Genomic DNA, 27,004 nt, shown 5'->3' with positions numbered 1-27,004 from the left:
GTGTATTTCTAACTCACCTACCAGGAAATCAAAGGTGCAGAAACACAGCTCGGAAAAGAATCAAGACACACATACACACACACCAGTAGCAGATTTGCATTTGTCCTGTGTCATGAAGAGCTGTTGTTACAAGTACCACTCTTATCAAGTCAAGACTTAACTTGACTTCATTTGATCTTCTCAGCTGTAGCCTGGTAAGAAACTTTTTAAAACTTTCTTTTTCAAATATTCACACACATACACACTCTTTTCTTGCTCCAAAAATACAGACTTCGGCTAAACTTCTCCAATTGGAAAGGGAATCCCTCATCCTTGGAAGAGTGAGCATTCACAATCAACTGAATGAAATGCAATCTGCTAAGGATAAATGTGTCATATCATCAAACTTGTGCAGACTTTGTTTTTCCAGATAAAGAAGGATCTGTCAGTATATGCATAATGATGAGACTGGCAGGTTAGCACAGGAAAGCAAAAATCAAAGCAAGATGTGTGAGAATAAAGAAAAAGACTCGGAATTGACTCACAAATTAACATCACGCAGTGAAGTGGATCGTTCTGATAAAATTTACAACTTCACCAGTTCGATGTTTCCGGACGCTGATTCCCGGAACACAAACAATTCGAGCGCCTTCAAAGACTCCCCGTACGTACTGACTGTGGATATGTTCAGGGATGCAAATCACACACAGACGAGCAGAGGGATGGACAGAAACTTACTAACCAGCTGACTCTGGTGTTGCTAGGTAACTTGGTGAACTGGGTTACTACATGTAGAACATGTTTGCATAAAGCTCACATGGGTGTTAATACACCATGAGGGAGAGAGAGAGAGAGAGAAACTGAATGACAGAGTATGGCTGTCTACTGGGATCAGGAGTGGTGAGCAGCTCATCTGCCTGCAGTGCAGCATTATCAGGAACGCTGCTCGGCTTGTTTGGGTGTGTTTAGGTGCAAATGGAAGGACATTCAAAAAGCAAATCAAGCACATTTGCAAAATCTATACATGTATTTGCATAATGTATGTATGGTATGTGCGTGTGTGGCAGCTTTTGTTGGTGCTTTGATGTGAAAAATTTGTCATGTTCACTACCCTTTAGGCAAGAACCGAAACAAAGCTAGCACACTTTCCCTATATTTCCTCATCTTTATTATCCATGTCCCTTCCCGGCCAATCCACCTCTTTTATTCCCCTCACAATGCCTTATTAGAGCTAATTGATATCAATGCCCAACGTGCAGCATACAGTCTGCAGAACTCCAGTAATGAATAGAGGCTTAATCATGCCTAATCTCATTAAGGTGCAAAAGAAATAGCTTAACTAAATAGGGAGTGTATACATCAGTCAGTTGAAAGGCAGTCCCCTGCTCGTTGTCTGCTGTGCCACATGCTGCACAATTCAATAGTTGCGTCAATTTTGCGCACACATGCACACAAGTGGAATAAAAAACGCACACACAAAATGCAATGCATTGGTAAATAAAGCGAATTGTGATGCATATGGAGAGGCGCAACTGTGTAACAGGAGCTGTGAGAAGAGTAGTGAAAGCGGTTTTCTGCTCGGGATGTGTACCGTTTTCCTCTGCTATCTGTGCTTGTATCACCAGCTGATCTATGCAGTGATAGAACCATCAAGCACACTCGTGTACAGACTAAGAGGAGAACTCTGCCTGAGAATTCCACTAAGGTTTATCATTCAGTTATTTACCCACAATCTAGAAAATAGTCAAACTGTAATAAAATAATTCATAGGCCACATCCCAACTTTTAGCTGGGACATCATTAGTAGAGGCACTGCTCCACCCTTAACTTTCATCTTTATAAGGGATTTAAACTTGTAAAAACCTATTAGTGCAACACAGGCTTTTTAATGGTCTGCAGGACCTGGGGTAAAAGTAGCTTAGTTTGAAGAGCGATGACACGCCATCAAACATACTTCCCCCAGAGTGAGAATTCTCCCGAAACATTTAAAAAAAAAAAAGGCTTGTGATGTGAGAATGCGTGACAGCGTTTCAGGTGTTTGTGGACAGGTACAACACCCAACGCGTGCTTTACAGCACCCAGAGGACATTATATATGACCTTTACTGAAAATAACCAGTTTCTCATTTTAAAGCTTTCTGGTCTTTTTGTGTAAATGAGCGATGCATGTAATCCCATCACGGTGTTAATTAAGCACAACACTGCCAGACAAAAGTAATCCATTTCACTTTTTATATCAACTGTGTGACAGAGAAAGGAGTGAACGAAGGAGGAAAGCCAATGACGGGAAAAAAACTCAACCACTTTGAAATGAAGCCAATCTCACATTCAGATCCAGTTGCAGCTGTGTTCCATATGAATGTATAATTTTGCCCACTCGATTCATATTCAGCACCGAACACACTTGCACTTCTATTAGCCTATTATAATCCAGATCAAATTAACTGAGTGTTATTTCATTCCAGTAATAGACACCATCAAACAGGCTATGCGTACCGCCATGTAGCATTACAACCGCTGATCCTTCAAAATACTGCCAACACTGGCAAAATCCGTAAGTCAGTCATGTCATTTAAAATCACATATGCACAACAATAGAATTTGATGAATTGGTGTTTATAGCCGTTTACACACTGCACAGTGAAAAGTCAGCTGTGTTGCAAATAGAAAGGTCTCCTCATTCATTTCCCTCACCATTCATGGAAAGAGTCAATGAGAAGCGCTCGCACGAATCGAAGCAGGCGAGACAAAAAGAGTGACATTCAGGAGTTCAGTCACGCAGTCACGGAGGGTGCTGACAAAAGAACAAATATCGCTGAGGAGGAGAAGTGAAAAAGTACTCTCCTATTGTTCCCAGTCTCATTACGAAGTAAAAAAAAAATCACTGAAAAGCAAGCAGGCAACACGATGACGCCAGACGAGAGCGCAAATGAAAAGAGGGGGGAAAGCGGGAGATAATGAAGACTTCATTAATCAGTGCTGATACAAGCCCTCGTTTATCATGTCATTGTTGAAACCAATACAAATTTCTCCACTGAGATGCCCTTAAAAGGCCTGATTGTAGAAACTTTTGCACTTGCTATCACACTGGAACAATCAGTAGAATTGCACACTGAAAGTAGGCATATGCCTGAGGAGCAATCCAAACATCTTTACCCACTCACATGGCGAAATTAACAGGTGGTATGCACTTTGTGCTCGCAATCAATTCAGCTGAGCAGCTCTGAGTTCAGGAGTGAAGGGAGGAACGGTGTGTCCCTGCTGTTAGCAGCTCACTGTGTCTTTGAATTTTATGGCGCTGAAAGCCGCCAGTTTAATAAAAATGTTAGGGAGATAAAATTGTCAGACACAATGAAAATTAGCCTGCTAATCTAATAAAATCATCAAAGAAAAGATCAAGGAAAGCAGCAGGTGTTACTGTAGGTTATGTGAAATGAATAATGCAAGCCAGCTCATTTCGTTTCTGGGTGGGCTGCTAATAACGGTGTAAGCGGTCCGAAATGTTCCCTGCAGTCATGCGGTGGTGTATGTAAAAGATATTTCTGTCCTCAGAGGAATAAATCAGCTGAAATGAGATGCGCGTCTCTTTGTGAAAGTTTATATCACATGAAAGGGTTGGCGATTCTCTGTAACAGGGAAAAAATAACAGGGGCTGCGATATGAGCTGTGGCCAGTACGGTGCTGGAGAACTTTCAGGGATAATGCAGTGGCTTCAATCCCTCCAACATATTCTATGCTGGCTTGTATAAAGTCAGGATGTGTCATCTAAATCTAAACCTTCCTGCATCAATGGAGTAGCAGTGGAAGATACAATAAACTGTAAGAATCTCTTAATCGTTTCCTTTAGATGGGGAAATGGGCGATCCTGCATCAATGCAGCCACCAAATATAAACGTGAGTTTGCATCTGCTGAAAGAACTGGAAATTGGTGTTTTTATGGCCTTAGTGGTACAACAAATTGCAGCTCATGTGGTATGTTACTTCAACTGCTGTAAAACATCACAGAGGAAGAAGAAGTTGCATCACGTTGCTCTATGCTAACGTTGGTGATGAACGATTTGGTGGAGGAATACAGAGCTTAGCAAGCAGTGATCAAAACTAAATACTATGAGCAGTGTGTTAAATCTGCCCCTCAAAAAGTGATTATGCCATTATGAGGAAACATACAAAGTGTTTTCAGCCCATTTCCAAACTCAGGGAACACAGCCAGTCTGACTAATCATCCAAGAATTAATAAAGCTCTCTCAACTCTGTCCACAAACTCAAAGAGGAAAGAGAATCACCAAACGTGTGGCAACTTTCACAGCTAAGGATCTATGAATACTGGGTTAATATAAGCTGCGTCACAAATCCCTTTGCAGGAACAGCTATACCTGCATCCAAAAGCCAAACTAAAGGGATTTGATGAGTAAAGCTTGTCAGCAGTGTTTTAACAATGCCAAGTCAAGTAGCTATACTCTAAAAGCTGAAGATTAGAAATGGTAACATGTAAGAGTATTCCTGCCATGTCGTATTTGTACACTGTCGCATACCTTCAGTTCATCGGCATCAGGCATTAAAGATGAGTTTCAGTATGAGTAAGGATCAGTATCTGACCTAGCACTAGATTTCAGCCTGTGAGAGGCCCAGTAACATCTTGTCTTTCACTTGCAGCACATTACTAAATACGATGCACATCAGAGGGAATTAGGAAGTGTGTATACTGTGACTGAAAACTGAAAAAAAAAAAAAGCTTGTATACTCAATAAACCCTCACATGCCCTGGACTGCCCTACTGCCTGCCAAGTAGCCGTTTCATGTGCTGTGGACCTCAGAGGCGACTGAATCTCGACTAATGAAACATACAGTAACAGAAACAAACAAAAACAAAAAAAAAAAACTGAATTCCAAAGAATCTGACTGATGTGTTATTTATCTGAAGTTAGAAAACATCCTCAGATTAATAATATATGAATCATAATCTAATTAAATCATGAGGCCAGTAAGAATGGTCAACTCTAGCATAAGGCACACTTTATAGTTGAGAAATATATCGGTACATGATCAGGAGATGACGAGTCAGCAATGTCCCCAGCTTGACTTCTGCACCAAAAAGTGAGTCCGTCAGTGTTTTTTTTCCCTCTTTGAAACGGTCTTTACTGGAAACTGATAGCATTTCATAAAAGCAAATCATTCACAAAACCAAAAAGGAAAACAGTATTCAGTATTATTTTTATCTTTTGAACCAGTCATTGCATCACTTGGGAGCTCAGGATCATTACCGACGGTGCACACTGTTGTATGGTTCTTAACCAACCCGCTACTAAAAAACGTTCTCTAACATAACACAAACTTGAAATGCCGTAAAAAGGCTCGCCTGTGAAGGTGGGCTTTTCAAGTAACTTTGGCAAATTGCGTTTTAAAGCTAATGGCTCGAGGGATAGAGGCGTTTGAGAGGCAGAATGAGGAAGCTAGAAAAATATATCTTTTGAGAGTTTACACAGTTCTAACTTCAAAGGAAGCCAAAAGAGCAATGCAGAAAATCTGTGCTGAATAAGAAGCTGAGCAGAGACCACTGGCAAACCTCAACCAAGAACTAAGTGCACACAGGTGGAGAAATACTCAAAGAGGCTGAAGAGCATAAAACAGTGAAACTCCAAACCGGTGCCGAGACATTCTGTCTTTTCCAGTCCTCTTAAATTAGCAGTCAAGCTCCATTAATGCCTCGTGTCACACATCCTTTTTTTAAACCCTTCCTTGCCGGTAAACTACATGTCCCCGTTTTATGTCTCGAGTTGAATGAAATCAGTCTGCGTGGTCATGGGCTCCTTTTAGCTAATTTCACATCAAAATTGATTTAGCCGAAAAAGTAGGCCAAGTAGAATACCTAAATTTGGCTGCGTGCACGCATCCTTGTTGCTTTTTTAAGAAGCCTCTGTTCTTGTTGAGCCAACTTCTTCAGATCCACAGACGCTCTAATCAGAATCATGGAAGTAGTGGAGTGAAGAGGAAAATACTAATGAGAGCTAATGAGGAAAGAACTCGTGGAAACAGCCACTTGATTACCTGTCTGACTCGCAGTAATGGAAGACAATGTATCCATGATTAGTGTGTTTCCAACAGTGAAATTGGAGTTTGTTTGAGGGTGTATGCACAGCACATAGTGCATCAGAGTTTCTTTTCCCTCTGACTTCGGGTATCTGCCTATAGGAGTTACATCGTGTGCCGACTATTGCCACAGCGTCACATACATGCATGCATGCATGCGTCACTGAGGCAGCAGCAATGATCTGTCCACACAGACCATAGAAAAGGGAAATATCCACGATCAGCAGGAGAGCAGATTTAGGATGACTCACAAGGACATGATCGGTAAAACTTTTTGGTGGAGGTTTGGATCTGTGGCGAGTTGAAGGCTGTATGACAGACAAGCCATCTGTGCGAAACAGACGAGCTCGTCTGATATATCTGAACAAATCTACATCAGTTCAAATGAACACAATTGCAGAGGAGTCTGAGGCACTGCAGCCCCAGTCGTCCCAAAAATATCAGCAAAAATCAGACAACAAGAACTCTGCAAGGACCGAGTTCTGCCTTTTTTTTTGACTGATGAACATGAAACCGTTTTGTGAGCCGTAGATTCAGCTCAGTTACCTGCACAGTTGAGTCCAGCTATGGTTAGAGTTCATCACCGCTTATATAACAGTGCACATGCATGAAGAATCGAATAATTTACTGAGGTAGAAGCAGTCCGACGCTGTGATCATCGTCCATGTAGCCGAATTCACTGCACAGATGTTGTCTTTAAGTTACATGAATGGTGAAGTTATAAAATCTGATTTTATTACAGCAGAGCGACAGTCAGGGAAATGTATCAATACTCACTTGCACTTTGGAGCATGAACAGATTGCCTTGGCCAGTTTGAGTCAACTGGAGTAAATATATGCAGGAGGGATTCGAAGTATTACTCCAATTTTTGACTGAACTAACATGTGTACTTGCATTTTAGAGTCTGCTTTTGATTGGATTAACAAGGTTATTATTTACAGCTGTCGTATAAACGTTCCAATTGTATTTTATGATGATCACAAAAGGGAGAATTTGCATTTCTTTGGTCAAAGAAATAAAGAGAGTGGTTATACAAAAGTGCAAGTTTGCTTGCAGTCGTTGGTACACTCAGCATTCGAAGATTGCCAGGTAATGATGACAATCATTTGTTGCCAATGATTATATTATTCTGCATTATGAATATTTATTCTACTCATCCCACAGACACCTCCTCAAACCCCAGAACCACAGAGCAATTTGGCTTTGTATGAAAGAACTCATAAAAGTCAGCGATGATTCATTCAGTGGTACAAGTGGTCCAAATTTCTGATTAGAAAAGATTCTACAAAGCACCACTTGCTCTGCAGTCCTATTTTCAGGCAGCTCTAAAAGGATGTTTTACAAGGATGAATATACAATTCCCCACGCTTGAAATAGAAGAGGACTAATTTTGTTGCTACAGAACTTCACCTCAGCAATAAGCTGAAATGACTGACCGATTTGATCACCGAGTGAAGTACAGCACAATGAAAGCAATGGATTTGACATCATTGTTCGATGTCAACGTGTAAGTGATGGAACATCCCATTTCAGATCCAATTAGAGTATCCAGACTGAAACACACATATAGAAACTGAATCCAAATCATGTTACAGATCAACTTCAGATGTGAGCTGAACATTTCTTTCCCCCCCCCCCCCCCCCCCCCCCCCCCTTGTCCTGTTCAGCATTATGGCAGCAGAATTAGATCTTTTCTTTTTTTTTTGGGTGGACGTTTGGGCAAGCTCTAATCTTTTGTTCTACTGTGCAAAACTGATTTTCTGAGATGGCACCGACAATATTTTTTTTATATTTTGAAGAGCAAGAATCCAGTCATTCTTGACATTAAAGTGGTGACAGACAGCCAGATCTGTGCGAGGGAACAGCAGACAGGGTGCAGATATAAAAGAAAGCTCGGTGCCGAGGTTCACCAGCCTCGTTAGTTCTGCCTCTCCCAGGAAGATGATCTCTCTAATCAGAATGAGCAGCCTGTCAGCACACACTTCTCATCATCCAATTAATTACAATCAGAGAAGAATCTACAACACATTAGCTCTACCTAGACGTCCCTCAGATTCACATACTTGTTGAGGGCACACAAATAACAAGTGGCCTTGCCTCATTCCTGCTCACCGCCCTTACACAGGTGCCTGGGGTGCTACCTCACTATGTTTCAAGGATGCCATGAAAGCTGAACAATTTGAGCACATTGAATCGATACTCATCCTTAATGGTCCTAACTTTTCAACCAGCTGGGACAAGGGGGGGAGAAAAAAATCCTCAGTCAAACTAACGACGGATAAAGTCACTGAGGCGGAGAGGGGGGAGGAGTGAGAGTGGCAGAGACGAGTCAGGAGAGTCACTCAGGTAGGGAGCGATTTAAGGAAGACTGTCAACCACTTGTTCCCATTCTTGACTCCTTGAGGATGAGAAGAAAGGTCAGTGTCATTCGCCTGTCTGCTCTCTGAAGCTCCAGACCTTTCATGTCGTGTTGTTGTCTTCAGGTGCCCCAGAGTGGGGGAGCTTATAGCGCATCAGATTTGCTTTCTTTGAGGCATTTGATAGTGCTAATGTCCAAAAATGGAAATTAACATCTATACGAAGACCATCAAGTATAATACAGTTTCTCCATTTGCAGGTGTTTTCTTCAGTTTGCAAAAAAAAAATATGAATAAATAAATAAATAAATCAAGAAAGGAAAAGAAAAGAAAAGAAAAAAGAAAAGAAAAGGTTCGGCTTCCAGCCAGTCCACCGTGCCATCAGAAGTGATTTAACATCAGAAAATCCAGTTTCAGAAATGCATCAAATGTGATGAAGTGAAACACTGTACAGTTCTTCTCTTTTCAGGATGAGTTATGCATCTTTCTTTACCCATCTTTGCAAATTTCAATTAAAAAACTGCTGCAATTTTAATTACCAGGGCATACAATCCTGCAGTTTTGTCAAAGCTCCTGGTGTCTCTGAAACAATATCTAACAAACAAGGCTTGACGCGATCCTTGCATCAGCTAATTTTCACAACTCCGTAATCAGTCATTGACTAATTACTTGATATCTCATGTTAGTGCTTGGTTAGGTTTAGGAAAACAATCACAGTCAGGGCTCAAAGACACCCCTGCACTACAATACTGTAGCAAATGGGAAAATGTTGAGGAAACAGAAAGGTGAGTCTCAAGGCTACCATTTACACTGAGAAGTGCACACTGTGTCAAATAATACCAACACAGCCAACCAGGCCTATTTCTAAATGTCTATGAAATGTCTAGTTGTATTTCTTTCAAATGTAAGCCCTTCCCTACGTCTGCATATTTCACTTTTCAACAGTTGCTGATGGACATGCGTGTTCACTCCTGGCAACCTTGAAATCACAGAGCCTCTCCTGATTATAAATCCCACTTTAAGCCCTGCTGATAGTAAAAAAAAAAACAACAACTATGTAATGAGGACTATGCAATCTGTAAGAAATGTGTAGAGCACATGCAATAATGCAGATGATGATTATTCGTTCACCATTTTGTTCAGAGAACAGTTTGTACCGTGATACTTGTAAATCAGCCTGTTATGGATATGATGATTCTACTGTATAAAGGACATCTCTCATCTCTCAAGGCAGCTATCATCATGAGAATACAACTAAAAGTCACGTGAGCTTTGTTCTCTTCTTAAAGTGACACATTGCGATTTAATTTGATCATTTGCCTCACGCACCACTGTCATCTGTTCTGTGATAATACAGCAAATGAACACTTGGTTTTATTTACATTGGTTTAATACATAAATGCCCATGCTGTCAATGTGCGCGGAACCTCGAAGATAAACAGCAACTTTTTATGCTAATAAGTGTGGATAGGTCCTCCTGTTGACTTAAGTCAAAATTCAAAGTCAAATTAATTTGTATAGCACATTTCATGTACAAAACAATTCAAAGTGCTTTACATAAAATAAAAGCATTGCAGCGGGGAGTGGAAGAATCATTAAAAATATATAAAGAGAAAGAAATAAAACAATTAAAATGAATAAAAACAAGCAACAGCCTACATAAGTTAAAGTATACCGTGCAGATTTCATGCATAGACACATGAGAAAAGAAATGTTTTTAACCTGGATTTAAATATGTCTACATTTGGTGACAGTTTAATCTCCTCTGGCAGTTTGTTTCACTTGTTTGCAGCATAACAGCTAAATGCTGCTTCTCCAGGTTTAGTCTGGACTCTGGACTGGACCAGCTGACCTGAGTCCTTGGATCTAAGAGCTCTGCTGGGTTTACATTCTCTGAACATATCACAGATGTATTTTGGGCCTAAACCGTTCTGGGATTTGTAAACCATCTGTAGGCTTTTAAAATCTATTCTGTGACTGACTGGAAGCCAGTGTAAATATTTTAAAACTGCTGTGATGTGTTCAGATCTCTTAGTCCTGGTTAAAGCTCTAGCAGCAGCGTTCTGGATGAGCTGCAGATGTGTAATGCTCTTTTTGGGATGTCCAGTTAAAAGACCATTACAATAATCGAGTCTACTGGAGATGAATGCATGGATGAGTTTCTCCTGGCTGAGACAGACTAGATTTATTCATAGGGGGCAACTCTGTCAGATGCATTGATCATCTCTTCTAGGACTGGCAAAAGGGAAAAAAATATTAAGACTTAAACTAAATTCATTGGCCAATTTAGCAGACGCAGTGTATTCGGCGCAGTAATAGCCCATTTTCAAGCAGAAAAGCATGACCTTTGATTTGCGCAACAACAAAAAGCGGAGAAAACAACTCCCTGTGTGTGTCGGACCTCCACTTTGTAATCCAGTGGAAAGGTTATCGAGCAGCAGGCTGACTCATGCCCAAAACCCACCAAAATACAAACACCCACATGTCTGCACACTGACACACTGACAGGACGGAGCGGTTGGAGAGCACTCTGAAAAGGTCAAGGGTTGTGGATCAATTTTGACAGGGCCACCGGGATATGGACACAGATGGTGCATAATCTTCCATCCCCTCTGAATTATGCAGCGTGACTCCCCATCTAGTCTCGGGCCAAAATCACAGCCAAAACATTCACTCAGACCTAGTTACACTCTGATAAAAGCCGTTGTTGGTTCTCATACCAGTGACACAATGACAGGAGAACCAGTGCTCAGATAAGCCATCAAAGCTGCTCACTGTGGATCTTACTCCAAATTTTATAGGCTTCAACTGACTCAACAAAGATTAGTTTTGAACAGGACAATATAACTCCTACTGGAAGTGTCATCAAGAACATAAAAAAAGATTAAAATCACTGTTAATATGTAAAGATGCAGTTTTTCATGCAAATGTAAGACCCTTCATTACTATTAGGGGTGGCTGTAGCTCAGGAGGAAGAGCAGTCGCCCACCAATCGGAAGGTCGGTGGTTCGACTCTGGCTTCCCCAGGAGCGGTCAGTTAGACTAGAAAAGCGCTATACAAGTACCATTTACCATATTAGGTAATTCAAAAATGAATTAAAGTAAAAGGCTTTGATTAAAAGCACAGAAGATATTAAACCGCAGCTTTATAGAACATTTCTTTGCTGTTTACAAAAGCTGAGACAGACTGTGGGACAGCACCGAGTCAGCTGTGTTCATTCAGCCCATTATCACAGAATTATAAAAAAAAAAGCATTGCAACAACAACATCTGTTTTTTATGCCTTCCAGCACAACTTCCAAAGTGCTGAGATAAAACTGGGAGTAAAAGCAAAACTGACTTAGAACTAAAGTTAGTTGAAGGCGAGGCGAGGTGAGGAGGGTCTCCATCTTGATTCCCGCTCTGCAACCAGGAGAAACCCCTCTGACATCCACATGCAGACTTATCCGATGTGACGCAAGAGCCAAAACTCATCTGTTTCACAATACGCTATGACACTGTTATACTCCATAAAGTTATATTTGTGTGCCATATTACAAAAAAAAGAAGATAATATTGTGTTTGTTCAAACGAATCGATAAGTACACGACTGTTTCATATTTTGCCATTCGACCACATAGGTTCATAATACATAACTACGGTATATAGATTGTCTGAAAAATACTAATGCTACAAAAAACAATGATGCAAACCAGTATAAGTGTTATGTACACAAGAGGGAAAAAAAGTCTGAGAAGGGGGCACAGGATGAGCTCCAGTGCCTTTCAATTACAGTCCCGCTCTCTTCTTCTACTCTTCCAGCTCTCCTTCGAGATGGAGGAAATTGAATTGCTGAACACATCTCAACAAACAAAGCAACTCTCAACCTATCTGCCAAAAGAGGCAAGGACGAGCACTGTGACAGTGACAACACACCCATGTCAGCCTGATAAATCCACTAAGTGTTGGAAGGGCAACAAATCTGTGGGCTTAAATCAAAAGTGCAGTGAAGCAACGAATGGACCGGGGACTCGGGAGAAGCTGGTGCACTGTATGACTGGTCATGGCTCGGTGCTCTGAGACACATTCCAAGATGTGCTGCTTCAACTGGGTCTTGTGGAAAGGTTTAGATTTGGTTAAGGGAAAAGTGTATCTTGTGGAAAGGTTTAGATTTGGTTAAGGGAAAAGTGTACTGCTGTAAGTAAATATGTGACTTCATTCTGTTCTTAAAAATGCAGATTGGCATTTAGGGAACCAATATAGATGAGAATCAGGTTAAAAGATTGTTGTCCCTTTTTATTAAGAACAAGCAGTTGGTTTTTCACAAAGACTGCAGCAACAAGCAGAAATAGCTTCTTATAGAAAACAAAGCTGCCTGTCAGCAAACCAAAGCCAAACCGTTAGCATATTAGAATTCACTGATTAAACTTTTGAAAGAATGCGTGAAAATCCTTCTGCACTCAAAATGCTGTGTTGTTAACAAGGCCAGTAAAATGAACTGGCTTCAGGTTAAGCTTTTGCCCTTATGGTTATTTAATCATTCATTCTTCGTCTGTACCCGCTGCATCTTACACAGGGTTATTGGGGAGATGGCGCTTATCCCAGCCCTCAATGCGTGAGATACACCCTGAACTGGTTGCCAGTCTATCACAGGGCCAACACAGAGACAAACAACCATTCACACTCACCCTTACGGTCAGGGTAGAAGCACAGATGAAGCTGTTTTTGGACCGTGGCTTGCGTGTACAGGGTGAGCATGAAAACTCCACTCAGAAAGTTTTTATCTAATTATGAATCACGTTGTTAAAACCATGTTACCAAAGTGGTAAATCCACATTTGGCAGACAAAGTAGGATTTAGAGTGACAGCAACGTTCTCTGTCCAAGTATATTGGAAAATCATTTAGCAGATTCTGAGTGACACTGAACTTTCCCTGGCAGACAGCCAGTCTGACATCTGCAAGTTGGAATGTATTGACTGTATGGTATGAGTGTAATAATAGACCATGCAACACAAATTGCTCCCTGAAGACTTTAATTGTCCACGCTCTCTTGTGAGAAATGTTACATAAAGCACTCCACTACACATTTAGTAGGTGACTTACTGTGAGAAAATTGTGTGCGATTGGTTATCTCCAACTAAAAGTAAAGGAATATTTGGTCAGAGCACGTTTTTTTTTAGGGCAACTAATTCTGGTCAACTGCAGTTGCACTAACGATTGCCTTTTTGTTAAACCTCTTTGCTTAATCTCATTGCTTAGCTAGCTGTGGCCCTGAAGCAACATGTTAACTTTCTCAGAGTTTGGAATTAGGTTTATCTCTTAATAAGGGGGAAATAACTTTTTGCCATGACACACTGATGAGCCTAATATCTAGAAATATGTCAGGTAAAATATCTTTGAAATGTCACGTGTTGGAAGTTAAATTTTGTTTGGTAATCAATGGTGTGTCAATAGTGCAAACTTGTGAAATTTGTGTTTGGCGCTGCAGTTCACAGCGACTTTCTAACATCTGTTCTAACAACATCACAGATTTATTTTTGTGTCCAACTCTGAAAGTGCTCAACAGAACTTTCTCTAAGACTGTGATTATGATTCATGAGCTTTCTATCTCTCTTTTTTTAATCTTCTTCTTGAAAATAAGCATCTGCTGTTAAAGCAGGGCTGGATGCTAATATCACTAGAATTTTGGTTAGATTCAGTTACAAATTCGAAGTCAAGTGGCTTCAAAGCTCCATAAGGCTGTGAAGAACAGAGAAGATCTATAATAATTCTCTGTGGAATCATTGCAACACCACAAGAGACCAATTTCATATTATCAAAGAAGTATTTATTATAGCTGTGCTTAGAAGTTGTTATATTTTAGAAAACAGGCCAGAAAATAGCCCATCTTCCCTGAATTATTATCGGTCTCTGAAAGTAGCTGTATCGTGTAACAAAAGGACATAAACACATGGCTTGCATGATTATAAAAAGAGATCAATTCCCACTGTACGAGAGCAATCACAGGAAAAAAAAAAAGAGATAGTGTATATATAATTGGCCTCTGCCATGCCCCAACGGCACAGTAAGGTCGTTGCAGTCCCCACTGTGTGTGTGTTGCCCCGAGGTGGACAACAAACAGTGGACAGACAGTCTGCCTAGTCCTGCTGAGCTCGAGCCCCACCACCCCAGATGCCCTGGGGTGCCCCTCAGCCTACCAAACTTCCTTGGGCGCACAGTTGGTGATCTAGTTTAACAAGCTGACACATATGGGATTCCTCTATTATTTACACTCCAGGGAGGTGGAGCATTGGAGTCTTGCTCTAGGGTGGCGGGGTGCGCAGAGGGGCTGTTGCTTCCTGGTTTCCACATTGTGACAGGGCGTATTTGTGTGTGTGCTCTTTACTTCTGGATAGAGGGCGCATTTAAATATGACAGGGGGTTACGTAACACGTCAGATGATACCGATGCAGCCTCAGATTGCGAATTACAAAGTTACTCACACGCACAAAGTATGGTCGAAAAAGTTTGTACTCCCCATGGAGAAAATACATTCATTCTCACAAAAATGAGCCTGTGTGAATAAATACGACCAAGCAGAAGCACACACACACACACAAACTGATTACCCTTCTCTTCTCGTACATGAGTGGACCTCTGGCCATGCAGAGAGAATTACAGACCATTATCCATTACATTAAAGCAGTTAAGCTGAAACCTGAGAGCCGTCATTAGACGGAAGAGATGGAAAGAGGGATAAGAAACAGCAATAGAGAGAGGAAAGTTCAACAATTTGAAACGTGAGAGAAAACAGTGTACCGTAAGGCACCGTTTCTCTTCCACTCTGCATTAGGTGAACGTGGATATTGATGCATCTTTCTGATTTCTTCCCCGCTTACCTCCTCCTTCCTCACCCACTGTCCTCTTATGACACCTCCCCTCCCATCTTTGCTCTCCCTCTCCTCTGTTTTCCCCCACCCCCGACACACTGTCACAGTTTTGTGCTTTCTTTGGAAAGATGACATCACGTCAGTCACAGTGTTTAATCAAATGCCATTATCATTTCACAGAGCTGCCTTTCTGCTTGTGTGTGTGCATGTGCGTGCCACTGTGTCAGTAATGTCACTTCTAGTTTTGGCAGGAACAGATGACGTTACTCTGCAGGGTGTCACATCACAGCTCTCAGGGGAAATATGAACAAAGCAGAGGGGAGAAGGGGTTAGTTTGACAGCAGTTCAGGAGAGATGAGGCTGAAACAGTAAGCGCAATAAACAACAGATGAGTTCAAGGAAAGACAGAAAGAGAGAGTCTGCAGGAGAGATGAGGACAGGGGGTGAAGGGAGGATGCGGAGCGGTGATGTCCTCGTCGGGTGGGTGTTGGTTGGTGGTGCTGGGTGTGAGCGGAGGATAATCCTTGTATTCCATTGTCTCCTGTTTTCAAACCAATTATTGTCATCTGCAGCGCCATAAAAGAGAGTTAATGAGGGGAGCAGAGCTTTGGAGTGTCAGGGCACAGTCAGGGGAACGGAGATAAAACACTGAGGATGGAGAGAAGAAGGGGATATGGGAGAAGACATACAGCGGCGGTGGAAAGGGATAGAATTATAATAAGAGGAAGCGAAAAGAAAGAGTCAAGTCTCATGGAGACAGGTAGCTCAGTGATGCATTTCATATGGCCTACACTCTCTTTTCTCTGTGCTCTGTCACATGTCTTGACTTACAATAAATCCACACTCTCTCTTTTTTTATCTGCTTTTTCTCATTTCTAGCCTCCCCTAAAAGAAAATGAAGACATGAAGTATTATCCTTCTGCAGGTGACCACATTGTATAATGAAACACGTCAGTTTATGAAGCACAACTTCATTTCCCAAAATGAAATGCTGCTGCACCACAAGTTCTACCCATTACTTTTCCAGCCTTTGCTTGGCCCCGCCCCAACTTTCTTTCTTTCTTTTTTTTTTTAAAATAAGGAGCAAATGCCTTTCATGAAATGTCTCACAATGTCTCAATGTCTCACTTTCAACATTTGATATGTTTTCTATGTTCCTTTGTGAATGAAATGTTACCTTTAAGAGATTTGCAATCCATAGCATTCTTTGTTCATTTTTCAGAGCCTCCCAACTTTTTGGGGGAATTTGAATTGCAAATCCATTCTCTATTCAGGAGATTTGTTTATTTAATTATGTTAGTCGTCCTTAAAATGATCTCTGGCTAACGGAACAAAGCGGATGCCTCAGTGTGCTGAAGTGCATCACACATCTTCATTCAATGTGATGACACAGGTAACAATACTGATAAGATTTAGGTCTATACATTTGCATGAGCAAAAGTAGGTCAATGAAATCAGGTAATGCACAGAGAAAAGGTATAATGATAAAGGAATTCAACGTTCCACAGAATATAGCCAAAAAAGAAATGTCTCTTACCAGACCTAACACTAAATAGGAACCCTTCAAATCGATCATGGTGGCACCAAATACACTAAATGTTCTGGCAGTGCCCCTCAAAGAAAACCACCAGTGCACCAGTACAACCAACAGTCTGGAGCCCAGAGCAGTATTCGCAGTTTAACAATGCTATTAGTTTCAGGATAACTCCCTGTAGCTGGAAGGCTGCACAGCTCCGATGAAAGCCATGACTCTCCAGTAATGAGCATGTGAGAAGTGACCACAAGCTATAAAGCAGTAATAGATACATTTTTGGATTAGTATACACGGCACTGGGTATTTCTGAGGAGTAGTGCGATTTACAGTGAAAATCGCTTTGTATCGCTATATTAAAAAAAAAAAAAAAGTCTATAAAGAGGTTGAATCGGCCCTTAAATTCAATGTATTTTTTTATTCGTTTAACAAAGAAAATGGATGATGGTTCATAACTCTTTCAAACGTAGCGTAATTTGTGACGCATGCTATAGTGCACCACACTATAATTAACACATCTATATGTCAATGTCACAAGGATGGCGTAAAGCATCAACTTTATTCCAAGCAGATCAGATGTGTTAACATTTTTGTTGCCCACGTGCACTCCGGGTGTCTTTTCATTTTACATACACATACAGTTCCAATTTTGCAGCCTTCTGACAGGTTGCCAGATATAGGCTGCTGTCACCATGGTAACCATAACTGCAAACAAATCATTTTAACCTTGGTCACTTCACTTACAAGGTCTCTGGGTTTGTCAGCCATCTAGTTTGTCTGATACGTCTGCTTTAGGACTAAAAAAAAAAAAGAAAAAAGATCAGTGTAACATGATATCACAGAGATCATCATTTCAGCAGCTTAGAACAATAAGGGATCACATCCAGAGCAAATAGGCTCTCAGGTGAGTGTCGGGTGTGAGTTACACGCATTTCAGTTGCGTTAGTGACTTACAGCTTAAGTCCTGGGCTTCAATAAAACAGTGATGCCATAATTCAAGACATTAAGTACATCTAAATTCTGTGACCTGTAAATAAACATAGTTGCGATAGTCATTGGGTGCTGGCACTGTGTGCGTGTCCTGTTCCGCTGGTGTTGTGGCGGGACGAGCGCATGTTTCTGCTGTGACTGACAGGACAGGTCGCTGAGGGAGAATAAATGCTGCGAGTGACTGGCATTTTCAATGACCTTCATTTTTCCGCCAACACACAGTCGCTCGTGTACTGAAACCACAGACACACATTCGAAGAGGAGCACATGCACAAGCACACACCCAGCATGCAAAGCTTGTATTTGGCTGAATTTTTACAGCCTCAAAACTGCTCCTACCTCACTTTAGCAGCTGCTTTCCGTGACGAATGGGATCCGTTTTAGGCGCAGGCCATCTTATTACCGGCACTGACAACTTCGTCACAACTGGAAATGAAATGCAGCGAGAAAGCCGGCATCTGAAGAGTTGATGAGGTGATAATGCTAAATGAGGATGAGATTTTCATTTGCAGGCTTTTTTCTTTTTTCCAATGTGTGACTCTTTTTATATACGCACACTGGAAGGTGGCAGAGGAGGAGAAAGTGAGAGTTGTGTTGCAGTCGAGCGAGACAGGAGAAAAACACTGAAATCCCAACACTGCCCTCATGTCACTCGATACAATCAGCAGGAGGATATCTCACAGATGGAGGAGTGGGACTAGAGCAAGGTCTATCAGTGCTCTTAAGCAGTCAGGAGAGTGACTGATGTTAACACCCAAGATCAGCACTTAATATCAAATAATTGGCATGCATTCAATAGGATGAAAACATTCATTAGTCTATATTGTTTTAAATTCCTACAAGAGGCTATAAATCAGCTGCTCCTCCTCATCAAATCAATGTCAACACACAGAGGCGCCATCAAAACAGGATCACTCAAAGCGTGAAGGCTGCATTGTTGATTGATTATGAACTAACACAATAAAAAACACATATTAACAGGATTACTGCTAATCTGCAGTTTGAGTACATATCCTCCTCTGATATGCATGAAATTGGCAGAGCCATCATTTAATGTTTTTAAAACATTCAGCATTCACTGGATTTTTTTTTGCCTGCATGGTGGTAAATAGCAACACTGACAAATGATCAAAAATCTCAGGCTGTCTGTTTCCCTGAGAACATGCAAACCTGTAATCCAACTATAGTATGCTTGATTTAGGCTAAATAGTTAGTTACTGTGAATATAAAATATAAAATATAAGAAAAACTTGCTACGGAAATGGGAAAAAGGTGCAAAAACAGACTTTGCACAGTTCCAAAAGGCTTGAAAGTCAATATTTAATCTGAGCACCTTTATTCTTCAGCACAGCCTGAACCCTCTTAGACAAGTTTTCTGTCATTTCTTTAAGTCGTCTTCAGGAATAGTTCTCCAGGCTTCTCGAAGGACATTTCAAAGCTCTTCTTTGGATGTCGGCTGCCTTTTGTTCCATTCTCTGTCAAGATGATCCCACACAGCTTCAATAATGTTGAGGTCTGGGCTCTGGGGAGGATTCATCCCTCCAAAAGACCTGTTGCCACTGATTTTCAGTCCACTTCTTTCATTTAGCATATCTCATCCATCTGTCCATCTTTGTTTGTGCAGTTCAAAGTTCTCTGGCAGTTGGAGAACTCTACACTGCAGCAATACAGAATTACTACCAATACAAATCCTGCCTAGTCAACTAGGCATCGAGAAATAAAAGTCCCCCTGATGGAGACCAAGCTGCAGTAGACTGACGGGCTGCTCAAACGGATCCCAATCATCTAATGATCACTGAGAAAACCCAATTTCAAGCCAGCATGTGACGGTTCTGGAGGTAACGCAGTGACAGCAGAGACCCTCCTCTCTTTTTTTTTGACTGCGATGCATTTGTGTAAAACAAGAGAAGGGTGTGAGTGCGCACGTGTGAATGTGTGCTCTAACTGATGGGCTCTGGTCATGCGATCCATGCTGCTGTCTAATTATCCAGATGTGATGGATGGCATTGATTAAATCATGTGAAGTCTGAGACAGTCACTGGCTCCTTCTTGCTCTCGTTTCTCAGCACCATCTCTCGCTCTTTCCTTCTGTTGCACTGATGCAAACACACACAAGCAAAAGCACATAGCTTGCCATCCCTGCCTTTGAGTCTTTTCTTTTTTCCCTCCACTATGATTTGGGACTTGAGTAGTTCCAAACAGATGAGCCCTGCTTTCAGCAGTGATAAAAGATATCCATAAATCATCTGGAAGGAGGGAAATAACTGACAGTAAGAGAATTAAGTTTGACATAAAAGATGGACAGCGTTAGCAATGCAGTCATTCTGAAAGAAGAGAATATTACAAACTGCTGATACTTGTTTATTATAAGGTTTCACACAGAACAGACCACCCGCTCTGCTGACCTAAACTGGGAACAGTTCTACTTGTGATTTTCGGCATTTTGTGAACCACTTCTAATATCCTGTCAGCATTATTTCCCTGAGCAGAGTTTGGCTTTCTTTTTCAAGCTTAACGACAGCACAAAGATCCCCAGTAAGCATGTGGAACTAAGCAGTGGATACTTGGAATGCATGTTTTGGCCTCTTTTATACTGTCAACAATCCCAAACTAAGAGTTGCTTTGATGGACAGCCCTTATAAAGAGCCCTTATATAAAGAGAAAAAGTTACTGATCTGAACTAAAAATTGAGGAATTCTATTAAAAAGTTAAAGTGAAATTCAGATTATGCTATTTGAAATAAATTATAAGTTCCAATATTCAGTTGGTGAGAACATGTTGACATGCACGGATGCTGAAGAGAAAATGATTCCCAGACTAATTTTAATCTGCTCCTGATAAACTGTACTGCAGATAATCAAGAAACTCACTTGGTAATCTGTGAACCTGCAGGTTCTGATCTGTCCAGCTCATCACAGCTGAACAAACCAAACTGCACACATCCTAGAGTGATGCTGTCATCAGCACTACAAAAAGCTGCTGTTTGGAGTAACTTGCCCAGAAACCATGAGCTGACGGCCGGAAGGCCGGGCACAGAGCCACAACCAACACGTGTGAGCACAGATACACCCAGGCACTCCATAATGTGTGTGTAGATACACACGTGGCACCAATACAGAAGTGAAACTTATTTGGGAGGGAAGGGAAGGCTGCAAAATAACTCTCACATGACCTCCATTGAAAACTTCTCATGGAGTTCAGTGTACTGTTAAAAAGTCAACACTTTGCTTATTTACTGGCTCATAAGAGTTGTCAGCTGCTGACAAAACCCTGGGGTTTAGCGCGCGTTTACTCCAGAATCAGACTGAAAACAACTAGAGACTCTGCAGAATTGGCTGCGTTGCATAAAACAAACTGAGGTCAGGCAGTGAAGCTACTTTTAATGTAATTACTCACATCGTGACTACCTATTTTTTCACAGGTGTACTTTCAGGGAAATTAGCAGCTCGCCAGCTGAGTTTAGCCTGAACTCTAACCCACTCTCAAGGCAAAACATTGAATAGTGCTGTCATTTATGGATTCATGGCCACAGACATGACTTTTCAACCGGATTTGTTTGAGCTATTGAACACAACAAACACAGCTGAACTGCACAGCACTCCACAGAGTAACACCGTGTCGCAACATTTTGGGAAATAGTCATGTGATGACTCTTGCGTCGCATCTAATAAGCAAAAAAGGTTCACATGTGGAGGCCAGAGGATGGCGCTTCACATCTAAATAACAAGCAGGAGAACCAAGATCAAATCTAGTCCTAAATACTGGCGTATTTATCTTTAAATGTTGTTTTTTTCCATCAGTCCCTCCTTCCTTGCATTTTCACTTATTCAGTTGCTGTTTTGGAGATTACAAACAACTTGATTTCCTGGATTACTGGCTGACGAGTCCAGCCCCCTCAGCTAAGCACACAAAGCATGCTGAACACAGGAACAAGTCCCTAGTCCCTCAGCACCTCAATACAGCTCTGGGGTGCAGTAGTACGATCCAAACTAAGGGAAATATTAACCACATTAGCTTTAAAATGTGCTCAGACTTTTTAAAGTGTCTTGGGAGGACTTCTGCTCAGAAGTGGTGCAATATAAAATAAATAACTAAACTAAATAAATGACTTAAGGACACATTAGTGCTGACATTATACAATTGGGCATCTACTCTCTGTTGGGGACACAATATTGCATGCTTAAATTATGAATTGTGACATCCAGTCTAATTAAGTCTATCAGCAAATCTAAACATGAAAAGTTACCCTGGAAGATAAACTGAAAGCAAAGAGTTTCAGTGTTGAACGAGCTTAACATCTCTCAGGGCAAAACTATCCCGACATGTCTCTGCTCGGATAAGAAAAGACTAAATGAGGCTTCATCGCATGGACAGAGTGCTGTGTCAACGATAATAATAAATCTCAAAAACGTGTACATGTAAGTATGTCAGTCAGGGCCTCTGACCCTCTCATAGGTGTAGATGAATGAGATTTAGCTGCAAGACAGTATATCCAATTCATATTTGTCTCATATTCATATTTATATGTAATTGATGGCAACTGGGGACTCAGAATGTCTGATCTCTGCTGGATTTCCAAGCCGTCATTCCCCAAAAAGGCAACTTACACAGTCAACAACAAAATCTTTCTTCCATTATTCCTAAACAGTAAGTTTTAAAGATGTTTTTCAGCTTCATTTATTTGAAGCACTTCACCTTTGATGAGCCGTCACTGGTAATAGCTACGGAGCAACCTGGAGGCAGCCGTGTTTTTCCCCCCCTTTGAGCACTGAATTCCTGGAGGCTGAAAATGAGTTGATTTTGAGTTTCAGCTTCCCTCTTCGGAGGTGCATCAAACCCGGCAGCATATTAGCTGCACTAACCAAAAGTCTCTATACCTTCCCATCCACATCAGCCTCTGTGATGTTCATCTCTATCAGCCTCGACTGTGAGGTATTTTGACTCATAAAGATAGAAAAAGCACGGGTTTTACTGATGATATGAGTGGTGGCTACATTCCATTTTTGTCCCAATTTGTATGAAGGAAGGTTAATTACTTTCTTTTCTACAGAAAAGCTGTAATTTGCCACAATGTGCAAAAAGACTCAAGGACGATTATGGACAATCAGTATCATTCATTTGCTATATGAGGACATTTAACTGTGTGTTATTAGGAACATAATAACATCTGACAGAAATGTTAGGGGACACTTGGCAATTATAGACTCACGCTAATGGAATCATTTCAGACACTGTTCTTCACCTGAATAACGAAACGCAAGACCTTTGTGAAGGAAGAATTACTGGTAGGTCACTGGAGAAAAGTGTGACACACTGACCCTTTAATGGATCCGTAGGAAGGAGGACCATGTTTATCTGAAATGTCCCAAACACAACTTACGGCCTAAATCAGAACAGTGTAATGAGAGGATCGTCTTAATAAAGATAACAAAAAATCTCCTGACAGCTCAGATGGAGGGCAGGATTCATCCAGAGACAAGGTGCTTTAAACAGCTCACTGCATTAACCTGGAGTTTGACCTGTCAGATGAACATCATTTACCTTCTGAGCCAGCGTTAACAAAGTTACCTCCGCAGTACCACAGATGTAAATGTACAGATTGCTCTTCGAGAACTTTCCCCTTCTTCTGTTGTTTATTCAATACAAAGGAAATAATCTGACACCCAGCGAGCTCAGAGCAACAAACAGGACTTGAGTAGGTCGACTTGTGTTTCAGGAAAACCCCAAATTACATTCAGTGACAGCTGATTCATCTTAAATTAATCTAAAGGCTGTGTTTGTGCCTTTGTGCAGATAGCCGTCTGTGGTGCTCTCAGCAGATGGCCATTTTTTCAATGCAGACAGACAGACATGCTGTCCGCCTAAAACATAATATCCCAGACTGGTGGGATGATGCTATTTGGTTGAAACGCTGATTGGTTGAAAGTTATCTTGTGCCAAGAGTGACCGACAACAACAGATTTCACAATAAAGATGACAATGACAACCGCTGCACCCAACAATCTTTATTATCTTAACACTTAGTTTCACTCCTCACAAAGCAGGTCTTTATCCTCTTTGATTTCTGTCTTTTCCACAGCAGAGCAAAGGTAAAGGAACAACAGCTTTAACCCCGATAACAGCAGCTCACAGCTCAGGTTGTTCCACACATTTATGAGTCTGCTCCTAAGTTGCAGCATGCTCACCTCATAACACGTTTCAAATCTGAGTCTCATTAACTGCTGCACTGTTACAGGCATCTCAAGATGTTATATAAGAGATACAATACAAGAGAGGTCAAATATACATTAAGGTTGGTGCTGGAGAGCACAGTGCTGTGGTTCCTCAACACAGCTCACCTGGGTTAGAGTCCTGAGGCCCTTTGCTGCACGTCCTCCCACACTATCTGCCACACTTACTGGGAATAAATGCCACCAGTGCCCAAACACCCTGGCCTTCCAGAGAAATACCCTTCCAGAGAAATGTTACATTTTCTGTAAGGAAAGTGGAGATTATGTAAAAGTTACCAATTCTAAGCATACACAATTACGTTTTCTAAGAGAAACACCCGTGAACTTCCGATGGAGAGATATCCAGCTTAAAACAAGAGGACAGGAATAGCTTAGTTCAGGACATGAACACTGACTCAAAAGGGTTTTTGTTGTTTGACAAAGCTAATGTTGTGCATGTGTCCAAAAAGATTGAGGCTGCGAAAGTCATGAAAGTGTAAAACACCACAACGTATTCTCCTGGTGATTGGGCCGTGGCAAACATCTGCGTTTTGCCATACAAACCAGTCTCCGTGAAGACGTCTGAATAAAAATCTGAACCACTTTAAGTTCCGTAATCCATCTATGACTTGCATGTGTCCTGTGATGTGAACTAACATACCATCCTTCTGCTTCCAACACCTCACATGAAGTTAAGCTCTGTTAAGCTGAAACTCGTGATTAGCAAACTACCTATCGGCTATGAACAATCTGTGTTGGCACCCACGACCCGCAGGATGGACCAAAAGCAACGCGCTCACTGTTACTATTCACACGAACGCAAACAGAGGGGGGTGACGGGTCCTCTGCTTTTACTGCCTGGATGTCAAACAGCAGCTTCCAAATAAATCTCTACAGACACGTACCTGAAGCCGATGTGTGGGGGGGTTTCGGGATTGCAGAGACTGGACCGAATAACAGTGTTTTTACAATCATCAACACTGTCAGTGCAAATTGCTAAATTGTTTAAAATGACAAAGTTGTGTTTATACACCATCGCTGTCTCAATAGTGCAAAGCCATTTTGGTCATGTTACGTATATTGGAGAAGGTTTTCACTTCAAACTGATAATTCTAACTGCATGGAACGTCACAACTCATCCCCCTCTTCCATGCCATCTGAGAAAAAGTACACACACACACACACACACTCAAACACACACACAGTGCATTTAGCCATTTAGTGGCCTTTTCAGTGGCTAAGTAGAAGCTTCAGAGCCCTGTCAATCCAACTCTGGACCAAAAAGAGAGATGCACTACTGTATCGGTTGAGAAGTTGCCAGTGAAGAGGAGTAATGATTACATAAAATAACAAACGGCTGGCATGTAGATCAGTGAAAGGCAGTTAAGTGACTGAGGTTTGAGAGAGATTGAGAGAGAATACATCCAGAGTGACACCAGATGGAGAGTGGAACACTGACGTCACAGCGGTAACACAAGACTCAAGAGAATTCAGAGAAGAGAGAGGGAGGAAAAGCAGGAGAACTAGCCTAAGAATAGCAGTACAACCTCAGGCCTGCTCAATCGGTCAGCCCTGCCTGCTATTTTTTACTTTACTATTGTACCAGCCAGCTCTTGTCTGACATATTTCTCTCCTCTCTTTCCATTTCATTCTCTCGTTTTTTTTCTCAGCCAAACAGTACGAGAACTTCATCGCATCCACTTGCCACAGCCCCTCTTGCACCTCATATCTGTGCAGAGGTACAAGATGTATGGTTGAATGTTGTCTTTAGCAATGCGAACAGCAACTTCAAAAGCTAATCATAGACAGATAACTTCATCAATCAATACCGCTTCAAATGTAAGATCAAACGCAACGCACCACAGGCCATCATGTACAAGCAACATGCTTCTCATTCCCACTTTCTCAAAGCTCTTTGAATGATGTGGGTTAATCCTTGAAAGGTTCCACCTCTGCACTCCTCCAGGGGATGGATTTAGAGGATGCACAAGACAGAAGCCAGATTTATTCACCATATGAGCACAGGTGACAAGAAGCTGGAGGAGTTCCACTTTAGCATGTGTGTGCTCGTGCATTATTTCGACTTACCACAGTCTCATCAGGAAATGGTGTTCCATGTCTTTCTGTAGATGAGAGCGGTAAAACAACTGAGTTCCAACCAGTCTGCAGAAAAGAAGAGAGAGAGAAAATATGAAGAGAGCCCAGACTAGAAAAACATTGCATCTGCATCACACTGTATCATACTCAACCTGGCACGGAGAAATTCTCTTCATTTCTCTCTCATTCCTCTACACCACAGTTTGTTCCTCTCTACATTATGGGAAAAGCACCCCTCCCCATAAGCTCTGACCTGTAAATGGGTCCCTGGCGGCGCCTGCAATGTGGTGGAAAATGTGCGGCTGTGCCTGCTGGTCCCAAAACAAGAAGCTCCCCTGACTGCCTGACTGAGACTTCAGCTACCCCGTTTGGAGCGCTACAGGCCTCAGAGCCACAAATGCAGGGATGACAGGAGGATATGAAGAGAGGAAAGGGAGGAAATAGTGGATAGAGTGAAATTAGCCATGGAGATAAAAGGCTGTATCAGAGAGAAAGAAAGAGGAAGGGGATGACCAAAACAGCTTAAATGAATGAGTGCTGCTTCCAATTAGGGCCTTAAGGTAGCAGAATGTGTGAAATGACTTTAGAAAACACATAAACACACATACACACGCAAAGGCAAGGTACAAAGCAATATTGTGTATCACTTGATACGACAGCATGTGTATCTTTGTGTACCTTTGTTCATTCACATGGAGATAATAAGATAAAATCTGGAACATTGTGTGTACATTCTCCAAAGCTATGTTTGTGTGAGCTGACTGCTAAGTGCTAGTCAGCTAATAGCACTCGCATTACAGGATGCCACAGGACTCCACGTATTATTACTCCTCCATTAGCCTTAGCATTATTACAGTAATTACTGTTAGCTGCTAGCATGAGCTCCCTGCCCCCCTCCCTCTCAT

The 27,004-nt window shown here is 41.5% G+C and overlaps 1 protein-coding gene across 1 annotated transcript in view; it reads right to left on the bottom strand.

Annotated features, from left to right (window-relative positions):
• The window catches only part of dlgap3 (discs, large (Drosophila) homolog-associated protein 3), a 61,331-nt gene extending 35,164 nt beyond the window's left edge, over positions 1–26,167 (bottom strand). The window contains exon 1 of the mRNA XM_072370880.1: positions 26,091–26,167. The gene's annotated coding sequence lies outside the window, so the exon portion shown is untranslated. The remainder of the gene's footprint in view (positions 1–26,090) is intronic.
• Between the last annotated feature and the right edge of the window lie 837 nt (positions 26,168–27,004).

The sequence above is a fragment of the Leuresthes tenuis genome, unplaced genomic scaffold, assembly GCF_036924035.1.
Source record: "Leuresthes tenuis unplaced genomic scaffold, fLeuTen1.0.hap1 SCAF_18, whole genome shotgun sequence".
NCBI classification, from domain to species: Eukaryota; Metazoa; Chordata; class Actinopteri; order Atheriniformes; family Atherinopsidae; genus Leuresthes; species Leuresthes tenuis.
This window is presented reverse-complemented; position numbering and strand designations above follow the sequence as displayed.